Source organism: Rhinoderma darwinii, unplaced genomic scaffold, assembly GCF_050947455.1.
Source record: "Rhinoderma darwinii isolate aRhiDar2 unplaced genomic scaffold, aRhiDar2.hap1 Scaffold_446, whole genome shotgun sequence".
Taxonomy (NCBI): Eukaryota; Metazoa; Chordata; class Amphibia; order Anura; family Rhinodermatidae; genus Rhinoderma; species Rhinoderma darwinii.
In genome coordinates, this window is record NW_027463908.1 from 106,086 (window position 1) to 119,451 (window position 13,366).

At 47.9% G+C, this 13,366-nt stretch overlaps 9 non-coding genes across 9 annotated transcripts; all 9 read left to right on the top strand.

The window, feature by feature from the left end:
* The first annotated feature begins 299 nt into the window (after nucleotides 1-299).
* LOC142715922 (U2 spliceosomal RNA) lies at nucleotides 300-490 on the top strand. The gene has a single exon (XR_012871238.1). It is a non-coding gene; the product is annotated as a U2 spliceosomal RNA (small nuclear RNA).
* Nucleotides 491-1,766: 1,276 nt separating this feature from the next.
* On the top strand, nucleotides 1,767-1,957 carry LOC142715923 (U2 spliceosomal RNA). The gene has a single exon (XR_012871239.1). It is a non-coding gene; the product is annotated as a U2 spliceosomal RNA (small nuclear RNA).
* Nucleotides 1,958-3,237: 1,280 nt separating this feature from the next.
* Nucleotides 3,238-3,428, top strand: LOC142716025 (U2 spliceosomal RNA). Its single transcript, XR_012871331.1, has one exon. It is a non-coding gene; the product is annotated as a U2 spliceosomal RNA (small nuclear RNA).
* Nucleotides 3,429-4,720: 1,292 nt separating this feature from the next.
* On the top strand, nucleotides 4,721-4,911 carry LOC142715924 (U2 spliceosomal RNA). Its single transcript, XR_012871240.1, has one exon. It is a non-coding gene; the product is annotated as a U2 spliceosomal RNA (small nuclear RNA).
* A 1,288-nt stretch (nucleotides 4,912-6,199) lies between these two features.
* On the top strand, nucleotides 6,200-6,390 carry LOC142715925 (U2 spliceosomal RNA). Its single transcript, XR_012871241.1, has one exon. It is a non-coding gene; the product is annotated as a U2 spliceosomal RNA (small nuclear RNA).
* Nucleotides 6,391-7,670: 1,280 nt separating this feature from the next.
* On the top strand, nucleotides 7,671-7,861 carry LOC142715927 (U2 spliceosomal RNA). The gene has a single exon (XR_012871242.1). It is a non-coding gene; the product is annotated as a U2 spliceosomal RNA (small nuclear RNA).
* A 1,296-nt stretch (nucleotides 7,862-9,157) lies between these two features.
* Nucleotides 9,158-9,348, top strand: LOC142715928 (U2 spliceosomal RNA). Its single transcript, XR_012871243.1, has one exon. It is a non-coding gene; the product is annotated as a U2 spliceosomal RNA (small nuclear RNA).
* Nucleotides 9,349-10,636: 1,288 nt separating this feature from the next.
* On the top strand, nucleotides 10,637-10,827 carry LOC142715930 (U2 spliceosomal RNA). The gene has a single exon (XR_012871245.1). It is a non-coding gene; the product is annotated as a U2 spliceosomal RNA (small nuclear RNA).
* Nucleotides 10,828-12,119: 1,292 nt separating this feature from the next.
* Nucleotides 12,120-12,310, top strand: LOC142715931 (U2 spliceosomal RNA). The gene has a single exon (XR_012871246.1). It is a non-coding gene; the product is annotated as a U2 spliceosomal RNA (small nuclear RNA).
* Nucleotides 12,311-13,366: the final 1,056 nt, after the last annotated feature.

Below are 13,366 nucleotides of genomic sequence, written 5' to 3' on the forward strand. Positions count from 1 at the left end.
TGGCTGTGGGCATGCACTTGCTGCCACTGCCAGTGTTTATCTGCATGGCAGCAGGGCATTTGGGCGTTGCCAGGAAGGCGTTTTTATGTAGATTCCTCCTCTTTCAGCACTGCATTGTGGTGCAAGCAAAAGAAGCAAATCCTGTCTGGCTTCCTCTCCGGCCTTTATTCACCTCCCGTGTAGCTGTGAGTGTGTGAGCCTGCAGGGCCCCATGGAATTGCCTAGAAGTAGGCTGAATCGCTGCAAGGGCTGAACAGCAGTATCGGGCAGGCTCGGGCAACGCGCGGCCCGTTCGGGTTATCGCTTCTCGGCCTTTTGGCTAAGATCAAGTGTAGTATCTGTTCTTATCAGTTTAATATCTGATACGTCCCCTATCTGGGGACCATATATTAAATGGATTTTTAGAACAGGGAGATGGAAATAGAGCTTGCTCTGTCCACTCCACGCATTGACCTGGTATTGCAGTATTTCCAGGACCGGTGCACCCTTTCCTTATGTGTTGACTAAAAGCAGATTCCAAAAGTGTTTTTTGTCTTTGCTATTGTTTCTGTCTTTCTGAAGGGATCTCCCCTTTTAATCCCATTATTTCAACACCTGTTGGACAATGCATGAGTGATAATGAGCTCATTGATTAAATGCAATTAATGAATAGATTGCCACCTCTTGTTGTGTGTCGTCTGTGTTTCTGTGTTTCCGGCATTTCACATTGGAACACCTCATTCACCTTCCTTGTCTTCTCTCCGCCCTCCCTTTTAGGTATGTTAAAGAGCTGCACCTGAGCCAGCCACTGATTGATTGATTGATTGATTGATTGATTGATTGATTGATGCAGCACAACAGTCAAATAGTGGAGTGGAGTAGGGGAACAGCAAACAGCCAATAAAGCAGCCCGCCCGCTCGCCTGCCCGCCACAATGGACCTACCTGTGTACACTAGATGGATGTGATGGAATGTACTGTCGTCCCTACATTTCAAGAAGAAGTAAGAATTGCAGTTGCAACAAAGCCTTGCTTGCCTACAAAGAGAGCAGCAATTTGGATTTGTTACTATGTTACCTAGAAGAATAACAAACTGTGCAAGGATGGAGGTTGTAGGAGCAAGGAGAAGTTGTCTGTAAAGTTGGTGGATGCCTATTTTCCATTTTGCAGTCCCTTGTCTCCCTCTTGTGGCCTCCTGGAGGCAACTAGCTGTGCAAAAAAAAGACAGCCTGGCGGCCGGCTGTTGCAGTGTTGCCCTCTCAGGCAACACTGAGTGACTGACTGAGCCTCACCGTCTTATATAAAGTTCAGACGGAACTTTGCACGTGTCATAGTGGAGCCCTCAGGATTCCAGAGCCAGCTTTCTGACACCATAATGGGGCCTCAGAGATAAAAGCCTGGGCCCAGGCAGTGTTGGTCAGTGCTGCTCAGCAGGCAGCACTGGACTGGACTGGATTACAGCTGATACAAGGTGTGAAGGAACAAGGGGTGGCTGTGGGCATGCACTTGCTGCCGCTGCCAGTGTTTATCTGCATGGCAGCAGGGCATTTGGGCGTTGCCAGGAAGGCGTTTTTATGTAGATTCCTCCTCTTTCAGCACTGCATTGTGGTGCAAGCAAAAGAAGCAAATCCTGTCTGGCTTCCTCTCCGGCCTTTATTCACCTCCCGTGTAGCTGTGAGTGTGTGAGCCTGCAGGGCCCCATGGAATTGCCTAGAAGTAGGCTGAATCGCTGCAAGGGCTGAACAGCAGTATCGGGCAGGCTCGGGCAACGCGCGGCCCGTTCGGGTTATCGCTTCTCGGCCTTTTGGCTAAGATCAAGTGTAGTATCTGTTCTTATCAGTTTAATATCTGATACGTCCCCTATCTGGGGACCATATATTAAATGGATTTTTAGAACAGGGAGATGGAAATAGAGCTTGCTCTGTCCACTCCACGCATTGACCTGGTATTGCAGTATTTCCAGGACCGGTGCACCCTTTCCTTATGTGTTGACTAAAAGCAGATTCCAAAAGTGTTTTTTGTCTTTGCTATTGTTTCTGTCTTTCTGAAGGGATCTCCCCTTTTAATCCCATTATTTCAACACCTGTTGGACAATGCATGAGTGATAATGAGCTCATTGATTAAATGCAATTAATGAATAGATTGCCACCTCTTGTTGTGTGTCGTCTGTGTTTCTGTGTTTCCGGCATTTCACATTGGAACACCTCATTCACCTTCCTTGTCTTCTCTCCGCCCTCCCTTTTAGGTAAGTTAAAGAGCTGCACCTGAGCCAGCCACTGATTGATTGATTGATTGATTGATTGATTGATTGATTGATTGATGCAGCACAACAGTCAAATAGTGGAGTGGAGTAGGGGAACAGCAAACAGCCAATAAAGCAGCCCGCCCGCTCGCCTGCCCGCCACAATGGACCTACCTGTGTACACTAGATGGATGTGATGGAATGTACTGTCGTCCCTACATTTCAAGAAGAAGTAAGAATTGCAGTTGCAACAAAGCCTTGCTTGCCTACAAAGAGAGCAGCAATTTGGATTTGTTACTATGTTACCTAGAAGAATAACAAACTGTGCAAGGATGGAGGTTGTAGGAGCAAGGAGAAGTTGTCTGTAAAGTTGGTGGATGCCTATTTTCCATTTTGCAGTCCCTTGTCTCCCTCTTGTGGCCTCCTGGAGGCAACTAGCTGTGCAAAAAAAAGACAGCCTGGCGGCCGGCTGTTGCAGTGTTGCCCTCTCAGGCAACACTGAGTGACTGACTGAGCCTCACCGTCTTATATAAAGTTCAGACGGAACTTTGCACGTGTCATAGTGGAGCCCTCAGGATTCCAGAGCCAGCTTTCTGACATCATAATGGGGCCTCAGAGATAAAAGCCTGGGCCCAGGCAGTGTTGGTCAGTGCTGCTCAGCAGGCAGCACTGGACTGGACTGGATTACAGCTGATACAAGGTGTGAAGGAACAAGGGGTGGCTGTGGGCATGCACTTGCTGCCGCTGCCAGTGTTTATCTGCATGGCAGCAGGGCATTTGGGCGTTGCCAGGAAGGCGTTTTTATGTAGATTCCTCCTCTTTCAGCACTGCATTGTGGTGCAAGCAAAAGAAGCAAATCCTGTCTGGCTTCCTCTCCGGCCTTTATTCACCTCCCGTGTAGCTGTGAGTGTGTGAGCCTGCAGGGCCCCATGGAATTGCCTAGAAGTAGGCTGAATCGCTGCAAGGGCTGAACAGCAGTATCGGGCAGGCTCGGGCAACGCGCGGCCCGTTCGGGTTATCGCTTCTCGGCCTTTTGGCTAAGATCAAGTGTAGTATCTGTTCTTATCAGTTTAATATCTGATACGTCCCCTATCTGGGGACCATATATTAAATGGATTTTTAGAACAGGGAGATGGAAATAGAGCTTGCTCTGTCCACTCCACGCATTGACCTGGTATTGCAGTATTTCCAGGACCGTTGCACCCTTTCCTTATGTGTTGACTAAAAGCAGATTCCAAAAGTGTTTTTTGTCTTTGCTATTGTTTCTGTCTTTCTGAAGGGATCTCCCCTTTTAATCCCATTATTTCAACACCTGTTGGACAATGCATGAGTGATAATGAGCTCATTGATTAAATGCAATTAATGAATAGATTGCCACCTCTTGTTGTGTGTCGTCTGTGTTTCTGTGTTTCCGGCATTTCACATTGGAACACCTCATTCACCTTCCTTGTCTTCTCTCTGCCCTCCCTTTTAGGTAAGTTAAAGAGCTGCACCTGAGCCAGCCACTGATTGATTGATTGATTGATTGATTGATTGATTGATTGATTGATTGATTGATTGATGCAGCACAACAGTCAAATAGTGGAGTGGAGTAGGGGAACAGCAAACAGCCAATAAAGCAGCCCGCCCGCTCGCCTGCCCGCCACAATGGACCTACCTGTGTACACTAGATGGATGTGATGGAATGTACTGTCGTCCCTACATTTCAAGAAGAAGTAAGAATTGCAGTTGCAACAAAGCCTTGCTTGCCTACAAAGAGAGCAGCAATTTGGATTTGTTACTATGTTACCTAGAAGAATAACAAACTGTGCAAGGATGGAGGTTGTAGGAGCAAGGAGAAGTTGTCTGTAAAGTTGGTGGATGCCTATTTTCCATTTTGCAGTCCCTTGTCTCCCTCTTGTGGCCTCCTGGAGGCAACTAGCTGTGCAAAAAAAAGACAGCCTGGCGGCCGGCTGTTGCAGTGTTGCCCTCTCAGGCAACACTGAGTGACTGACTGAGCCTCACCGTCTTATATAAAGTTCAGACGGAACTTTGCACGTGTCATAGTGGAGCCCTCAGGATTCCAGAGCCAGCTTTCTGACATCATAATGGGGCCTCAGAGATAAAAGCCTGGGCCCAGGCAGTGTTGGTCAGTGCTGCTCAGCAGGCAGCACTGGACTGGACTGGATTACAGCTGATACAAGGTGTGAAGGAACAAGGGGTGGCTGTGGGCATGCACTTGCTGCCGCTGCCAGTGTTTATCTGCATGGCAGCAGGGCATTTGGGCGTTGCCAGGAAGGCGTTTTTATGTAGATTCCTCCTCTTTCAGCACTGCATTGTGGTGCAAGCAAAAGAAGCAAATCCTGTCTGGCTTCCTCTCCGGCCTTTATTCACCTCCCGTGTAGCTGTGAGTGTGTGAGCCTGCAGGGCCCCATGGAATTGCCTAGAAGTAGGCTGAATCGCTGCAAGGGCTGAACAGCAGTATCGGGCAGGCTCGGGCAACGCGCGGCCCGTTCGGGTTATCGCTTCTCGGCCTTTTGGCTAAGATCAAGTGTAGTATCTGTTCTTATCAGTTTAATATCTGATACGTCCCCTATCTGGGGACCATATATTAAATGGATTTTTAGAACAGGGAGATGGAAATAGAGCTTGCTCTGTCCACTCCACGCATTGACCTGGTATTGCAGTATTTCCAGGACCGGTGCACCCTTTCCTTATGTGTTGACTAAAAGCAGATTCCAAAAGTGTTTTTTGTCTTTGCTATTGTTTCTGTCTTTCTGAAGGGATCTCCCCTTTTAATCCCATTATTTCAACACCTGTTGGACAATGCATGAGTGATAATGAGCTCATTGATTAAATGCAATTAATGAATAGATTGCCACCTCTTGTTGTGTGTCGTCTGTGTTTCTGTGTTTCTGGCATTTCACATTGGAACACCTCATTCACCTTCCTTGTCTTCTCTCCGCCCTCCCTTTTAGGTAAGTTAAAGAGCTGCACCTGAGCCAGCCACTGATTGATTGATTGATTGATTGATTGATTGATTGATTGATTGATTGATTGATGCAGCACAACAGTCAAATAGTGGAGTGGAGTAGGGGAACAGCAAACAGCCAATAAAGCAGCCCGCCCGCTCGCCTGCCCGCCACAATGGACCTACCTGTGTACACTAGATGGATGTGATGGAATGTACTGTCGTCCCTACATTTCAAGAAGAAGTAAGAATTGCAGTTGCAACAAAGCCTTGCTTGCCTACAAAGAGAGCAGCAATTTGGATTTGTTACTATGTTACCTAGAAGAATAACAAACTGTGCAAGGATGGAGGTTGTAGGAGCAAGGAGAAGTTGTCTGTAAAGTTGGTGGATGCCTATTTTCCATTTTGCAGTCCCTTGTCTCCCTCTTGTGGCCTCCTGGAGGCAACTAGCTGTGCAAAAAAAAGACAGCCTGGCGGCCGGCTGTTGCAGTGTTGCCCTCTCAGGCAACACTGAGTGACTGACTGAGCCTCACCGTCTTATATAAAGTTCAGACGGAACTTTGCACGTGTCATAGTGGAGCCCTCAGGATTCCAGAGCCAGCTTTCTGACATCATAATGGGGCCTCAGAGATAAAAGCCTGGGCCCAGGCAGTGTTGGTCAGTGCTGCTCAGCAGGCAGCACTGGACTGGACTGGATTACAGCTGATACAAGGTGTGAAGGAACAAGGGGTGGCTGTGGGCATGCACTTGCTGCCGCTGCCAGTGTTTATCTGCATGGCAGCAGGGCATTTGGGCGTTGCCAGGAAGGCGTTTTTATGTAGATTCCTCCTCTTTCAGCACTGCATTGTGGTGCAAGCAAAAGAAGCAAATCCTGTCTGGCTTCCTCTCCGGCCTTTATTCACCTCCCGTGTAGCTGTGAGTGTGTGAGCCTGCAGGGCCCCATGGAATTGCCTAGAAGTAGGCTGAATCGCTGCAAGGGCTGAACAGCAGTATCGGGCAGGCTCGGGCAACGCGCGGCCCGTTCGGGTTATCGCTTCTCGGCCTTTTGGCTAAGATCAAGTGTAGTATCTGTTCTTATCAGTTTAATATCTGATACGTCCCCTATCTGGGGACCATATATTAAATGGATTTTTAGAACAGGGAGATGGAAATAGAGCTTGCTCTGTCCACTCCACGCATTGACCTGGTATTGCAGTATTTCCAGGACCGGTGCACCCTTTCCTTATGTGTTGACTAAAAGCAGATTCCAAAAGTGTTTTTTGTCTTTGCTATTGTTTCTGTCTTTCTGAAGGGATCTCCCCTTTTAATCCCATTATTTCAACACCTGTTGGACAATGCATGAGTGATAATGAGCTCATTGATTAAATGCAATTAATGAATAGATTGCCACCTCTTGTTGTGTGTCGTCTGTGTTTCTGTGTTTCCGGCATTTCACATTGGAACACCTCATTCACCTTCCTTGTCTTCTCTCCGCCCTCCCTTTTAGGTAAGTTAAAGAGCTGCACCTGAGCCAGCCACTGATTGATTGATTGATTGATTGATTGATTGATTGATTGATTGATGCAGCACAACAGTCAAATAGTGGAGTGGAGTAGGGGAACAGCAAACAGCCAATAAAGCAGCCCGCCCGCTCGCCTGCCCGCCACAATGGACCTACCTGTGTACACTAGATGGATGTGATGGAATGTACTGTCGTCCCTACATTTCAAGAAGAAGTAAGAATTGCAGTTGCAACAAAGCCTTGCTTGCCTACAAAGAGAGCAGCAATTTGGATTTGTTACTATGTTACCTAGAAGAATAACAAACTGTGCAAGGATGGAGGTTGTAGGAGCAAGGAGAAGTTGTCTGTAAAGTTGGTGGATGCCTATTTTCCATTTTGCAGTCCCTTGTCTCCCTCTTGTGGCCTCCTGGAGGCAACTAGCTGTGCAAAAAAAAGACAGCCTGGCGGCCGGCTGTTGCAGTGTTGCCCTCTCAGGCAACACTGAGTGACTGACTGAGCCTCACCGTCTTATATAAAGTTCAGACGGAACTTTGCACGTGTCATAGTGGAGCCCTCAGGATTCCAGAGCCAGCTTTCTGACACCATAATGGGGCCTCAGAGATAAAAGCCTGGGCCCAGGCAGTGTTGGTCAGTGCTGCTCAGCAGGCAGCACTGGACTGGACTGGATTACAGCTGATACAAGGTGTGAAGGAACAAGGGGTGGCTGTGGGCATGCACTTGCTGCCGCTGCCAGTGTTTATCTGCATGGCAGCAGGGCATTTGGGCGTTGCCAGGAAGGCGTTTTTATGTAGATTCCTCCTCTTTCAGCACTGCATTGTGGTGCAAGCAAAAGAAGCAAATCCTGTCTGGCTTCCTCTCCGGCCTTTATTCACCTCCCGTGTAGCTGTGAGTGTGTGAGCCTGCAGGGCCCCATGGAATTGCCTAGAAGTAGGCTGAATCGCTGCAAGGGCTGAACAGCAGTATCGGGCAGGCTCGGGCAACGCGCGGCCCGTTCGGGTTATCGCTTCTCGGCCTTTTGGCTAAGATCAAGTGTAGTATCTGTTCTTATCAGTTTAATATCTGATACGTCCCCTATCTGGGGACCATATATTAAATGGATTTTTAGAACAGGGAGATGGAAATAGAGCTTGCTCTGTCCACTCCACGCATTGACCTGGTATTGCAGTATTTCCAGGACCGGTGCACCCTTTCCTTATGTGTTGACTAAAAGCAGATTCCAAAAGTGTTTTTTGTCTTTGCTATTGTTTCTGTCTTTCTGAAGGGATCTCCCCTTTTAATCCCATTATTTCAACACCTGTTGGACAATGCATGAGTGATAATGAGCTCATTGATTAAATGCAATTAATGAATAGATTGCCACCTCTTGTTGTGTGTCGTCTGTGTTTCTGTGTTTCCGGCATTTCACATTGGAACACCTCATTCACCTTCCTTGTCTTCTCTCCGCCCTCCCTTTTAGGTAAGTTAAAGAGCTGCACCTGAGCCAGCCACTGATTGATTGATTGATTGATTGATTGATTGATTGATTGATTGATTGATTGATTGATTGATGCAGCACAACAGTCAAATAGTGGAGTGGAGTAGGGGAACAGCAAACAGCCAATAAAGCAGCCCGCCCGCTCGCCTGCCCGCCACAATGGACCTACCTGTGTACACTAGATGGATGTGATGGAATGTACTGTCGTCCCTACATTTCAAGAAGAAGTAAGAATTGCAGTTGCAACAAAGCCTTGCTTGCCTACAAAGAGAGCAGCAATTTGGATTTGTTACTATGTTACCTAGAAGAATAACAAACTGTGCAAGGATGGAGGTTGTAGGAGCAAGGAGAAGTTGTCTGTAAAGTTGGTGGATGCCTATTTTCCATTTTGCAGTCCCTTGTCTCCCTCTTGTGGCCTCCTGGAGGCAACTAGCTGTGCAAAAAAAAGACAGCCTGGCGGCCGGCTGTTGCAGTGTTGCCCTCTCAGGCAACACTGAGTGACTGACTGAGCCTCACCGTCTTATATAAAGTTCAGACGGAACTTTGCACGTGTCATAGTGGAGCCCTCAGGATTCCAGAGCCAGCTTTCTGACATCATAATGGGGCCTCAGAGATAAAAGCCTGGGCCCAGGCAGTGTTGGTCAGTGCTGCTCAGCAGGCAGCACTGGACTGGACTGGATTACAGCTGATACAAGGTGTGAAGGAACAAGGGGTGGCTGTGGGCATGCACTTGCTGCCGCTGCCAGTGTTTATCTGCATGGCAGCAGGGCATTTGGGCGTTGCCAGGAAGGCGTTTTTATGTAGATTCCTCCTCTTTCAGCACTGCATTGTGGTGCAAGCAAAAGAAGCAAATCCTGTCTGGCTTCCTCTCCGGCCTTTATTCACCTCCCGTGTAGCTGTGAGTGTGTGAGCCTGCAGGGCCCCATGGAATTGCCTAGAAGTAGGCTGAATCGCTGCAAGGGCTGAACAGCAGTATCGGGCAGGCTCGGGCAACGCGCGGCCCGTTCGGGTTATCGCTTCTCGGCCTTTTGGCTAAGATCAAGTGTAGTATCTGTTCTTATCAGTTTAATATCTGATACGTCCCCTATCTGGGGACCATATATTAAATGGATTTTTAGAACAGGGAGATGGAAATAGAGCTTGCTCTGTCCACTCCACGCATTGACCTGGTATTGCAGTATTTCCAGGACCGGTGCACCCTTTCCTTATGTGTTGACTAAAAGCAGATTCCAAAAGTGTTTTTTGTCTTTGCTATTGTTTCTGTCTTTCTGAAGGGATCTCCCCTTTTAATCCCATTATTTCAACACCTGTTGGACAATGCATGAGTGATAATGAGCTCATTGATTAAATGCAATTAATGAATAGATTGCCACCTCTTGTTGTGTGTCGTCTGTGTTTCTGTGTTTCCGGCATTTCACATTGGAACACCTCATTCACCTTCCTTGTCTTCTCTCTGCCCTCCCTTTTAGGTAAGTTAAAGAGCTGCACCTGAGCCAGCCACTGATTGATTGATTGATTGATTGATTGATTGATTGATTGATTGATTGATTGATGCAGCACAACAGTCAAATAGTGGAGTGGAGTAGGGGAACAGCAAACAGCCAATAAAGCAGCCCGCCCGCTCGCCTGCCCGCCACAATGGACCTACCTGTGTACACTAGATGGATGTGATGGAATGTACTGTCGTCCCTACATTTCAAGAAGAAGTAAGAATTGCAGTTGCAACAAAGCCTTGCTTGCCTACAAAGAGAGCAGCAATTTGGATTTGTTACTATGTTACCTAGAAGAATAACAAACTGTGCAAGGATGGAGGTTGTAGGAGCAAGGAGAAGTTGTCTGTAAAGTTGGTGGATGCCTATTTTCCATTTTGCAGTCCCTTGTCTCCCTCTTGTGGCCTCCTGGAGGCAACTAGCTGTGCAAAAAAAAGACAGCCTGGCGGCCGGCTGTTGCAGTGTTGCCCTCTCAGGCAACACTGAGTGACTGACTGAGCCTCACCGTCTTATATAAAGTTCAGACGGAACTTTGCACGTGTCATAGTGGAGCCCTCAGGATTCCAGAGCCAGCTTTCTGACATCATAATGGGGCCTCAGAGATAAAAGCCTGGGCCCAGGCAGTGTTGGTCAGTGCTGCTCAGCAGGCAGCACTGGACTGGACTGGATTACAGCTGATACAAGGTGTGAAGGAACAAGGGGTGGCTGTGGGCATGCACTTGCTGCCGCTGCCAGTGTTTATCTGCATGGCAGCAGGGCATTTGGGCGTTGCCAGGAAGGCGTTTTTATGTAGATTCCTCCTCTTTCAGCACTGCATTGTGGTGCAAGCAAAAGAAGCAAATCCTGTCTGGCTTCCTCTCCGGCCTTTATTCACCTCCCGTGTAGCTGTGAGTGTGTGAGCCTGCAGGGCCCCATGGAATTGCCTAGAAGTAGGCTGAATCGCTGCAAGGGCTGAACAGCAGTATCGGGCAGGCTCGGGCAATGCGCGGCCCGTTCGGGTTATCGCTTCTCGGCCTTTTGGCTAAGATCAAGTGTAGTATCTGTTCTTATCAGTTTAATATCTGATACGTCCCCTATCTGGGGACCATATATTAAATGGATTTTTAGAACAGGGAGATGGAAATAGAGCTTGCTCTGTCCACTCCACGCATTGACCTGGTATTGCAGTATTTCCAGGACCGGTGCACCCTTTCCTTATGTGTTGACTAAAAGCAGATTCCAAAAGTGTTTTTTGTCTTTGCTATTGTTTCTGTCTTTCTGAAGGGATCTCCCCTTTTAATCCCATTATTTCAACACCTGTTGGACAATGCATGAGTGATAATGAGCTCATTGATTAAATGCAATTAATGAATAGATTGCCACCTCTTGTTGTGTGTCGTCTGTGTTTCTGTGTTTCCGGCATTTCACATTGGAACACCTCATTCACCTTCCTTGTCTTCTCTCCGCCCTCCCTTTTAGGTAAGTTAAAGAGCTGCACCTGAGCCAGCCACTGATTGATTGCTTGATTGATTGATTGATTGATTGATTGATTGATTGATTGATTGATGCAGCACAACAGTCAAATAGTGGAGTGGAGTAGGGGAACAGCAAACAGCCAATAAAGCAGCCCGCCCGCTCGCCTGCCCGCCACAATGGACCTACCTGTGTACACTAGATGGATGTGATGGAATGTACTGTCGTCCCTACATTTCAAGAAGAAGTAAGAATTGCAGTTGCAACAAAGCCTTGCTTGCCTACAAAGAGAGCAGCAATTTGGATTTGTTACTATGTTACCTAGAAGAATAACAAACTGTGCAAGGATGGAGGTTGTAGGAGCAAGGAGAAGTTGTCTGTAAAGTTGGTGGATGCCTATTTTCCATTTTGCAGTCCCTTGTCTCCCTCTTGTGGCCTCCTGGAGGCAACTAGCTGTGCAAAAAAAAGACAGCCTGGCGGCCGGCTGTTGCAGTGTTGCCCTCTCAGGCAACACTGAGTGACTGACTGAGCCTCACCGTCTTATATAAAGTTCAGACGGAACTTTGCACGTGTCATAGTGGAGCCCTCAGGATTCCAGAGCCAGCTTTCTGACATCATAATGGGGCCTCAGAGATAAAAGCCTGGGCCCAGGCAGTGTTGGTCAGTGCTGCTCAGCAGGCAGCACTGGACTGGACTGGATTACAGCTGATACAAGGTGTGAAGGAACAAGGGGTGGCTGTGGGCATGCACTTGCTGCCACTGCCAGTGTTTATCTGCATGGCAGCAGGGCATTTGGGCGTTGCCAGGAAGGCGTTTTTATGTAGATTCCTCCTCTTTCAGCACTGCATTGTGGTGCAAGCAAAAGAAGCAAATCCTGTCTGGCTTCCTCTCCGGCCTTTATTCACCTCCCGTGTAGCTGTGAGTGTGTGAGCCTGCAGGGCCCCATGGAATTGCCTAGAAGTAGGCTGAATCGCTGCAAGGGCTGAACAGCAGTATCGGGCAGGCTCGGGCAACGCGCGGCCCGTTCGGGTTATCGCTTCTCGGCCTTTTGGCTAAGATCAAGTGTAGTATCTGTTCTTATCAGTTTAATATCTGATACGTCCCCTATCTGGGGACCATATATTAAATGGATTTTTAGAACAGGGAGATGGAAATAGAGCTTGCTCTGTCCACTCCACGCATTGACCTGGTATTGCAGTATTTCCAGGACCGGTGCACCCTTTCCTTATGTGTTGACTAAAAGCAGATTCCAAAAGTGTTTTTTGTCTTTGCTATTGTTTCTGTCTTTCTGAAGGGATCTCCCCTTTTAATCCCATTATTTCAACACCTGTTGGACAATGCATGAGTGATAATGAGCTCATTGATTAAATGCAATTAATGAATAGATTGCCACCTCTTGTTGTGTGTCGTCTGTGTTTCTGTGTTTCCGGCATTTCACATTGGAACACCTCATTCACCTTCCTTGTCTTCTCTCCGCCCTCCCTTTTAGGTAAGTTAAAGAGCTGCACCTGAGCCAGCCACTGATTGATTGATTGATTGATTGATTGATTGATTGATTGATTGATGCAGCACAACAGTCAAATAGTGGAGTGGAGTAGGGGAACAGCAAACAGCCAATAAAGCAGCCCGCCCGCTCGCCTGCCCGCCACAATGGACCTACCTGTGTACACTAGATGGATGTGATGGAATGTACTGTCGTCCCTACATTTCAAGAAGAAGTAAGAATTGCAGTTGCAACAAAGCCTTGCTTGCCTACAAAGAGAGCAGCAATTTGGATTTGTTACTATGTTACCTAGAAGAATAACAAACTGTGCAAGGATGGAGGTTGTAGGAGCAAGGAGAAGTTGTCTGTAAAGTTGGTGGATGCCTATTTTCCATTTTGCAGTCCCTTGTCTCCCTCTTGTGGCCTCCTGGAGGCAACTAGCTGTGCAAAAAAAAGACAGCCTGGCGGCCGGCTGTTGCAGTGTTGCCCTCTCAGGCAACACTGAGTGACTGACTGAGCCTCACCGTCTTATATAAAGTTCAGACGGAACTTTGCACGTGTCATAGTGGAGCCCTCAGGATTCCAGAGCCAGCTTTCTGACATCATAATGGGGCCTCAGAGATAAAAGCCTGGGCCCAGGCAGTGTTGGTCAGTGCTGCTCAGCAGGCAGCACTGGACTGGACTGGATTACAGCTGATACAAGGTGTGAAGGAACAAGGGGTGGCTGTGGGCATGCACTTGCTGCCGCTGCCAGTGTTTATCTGCATGGCAGCAGGGCATTTGGGCGTTGCCAGGA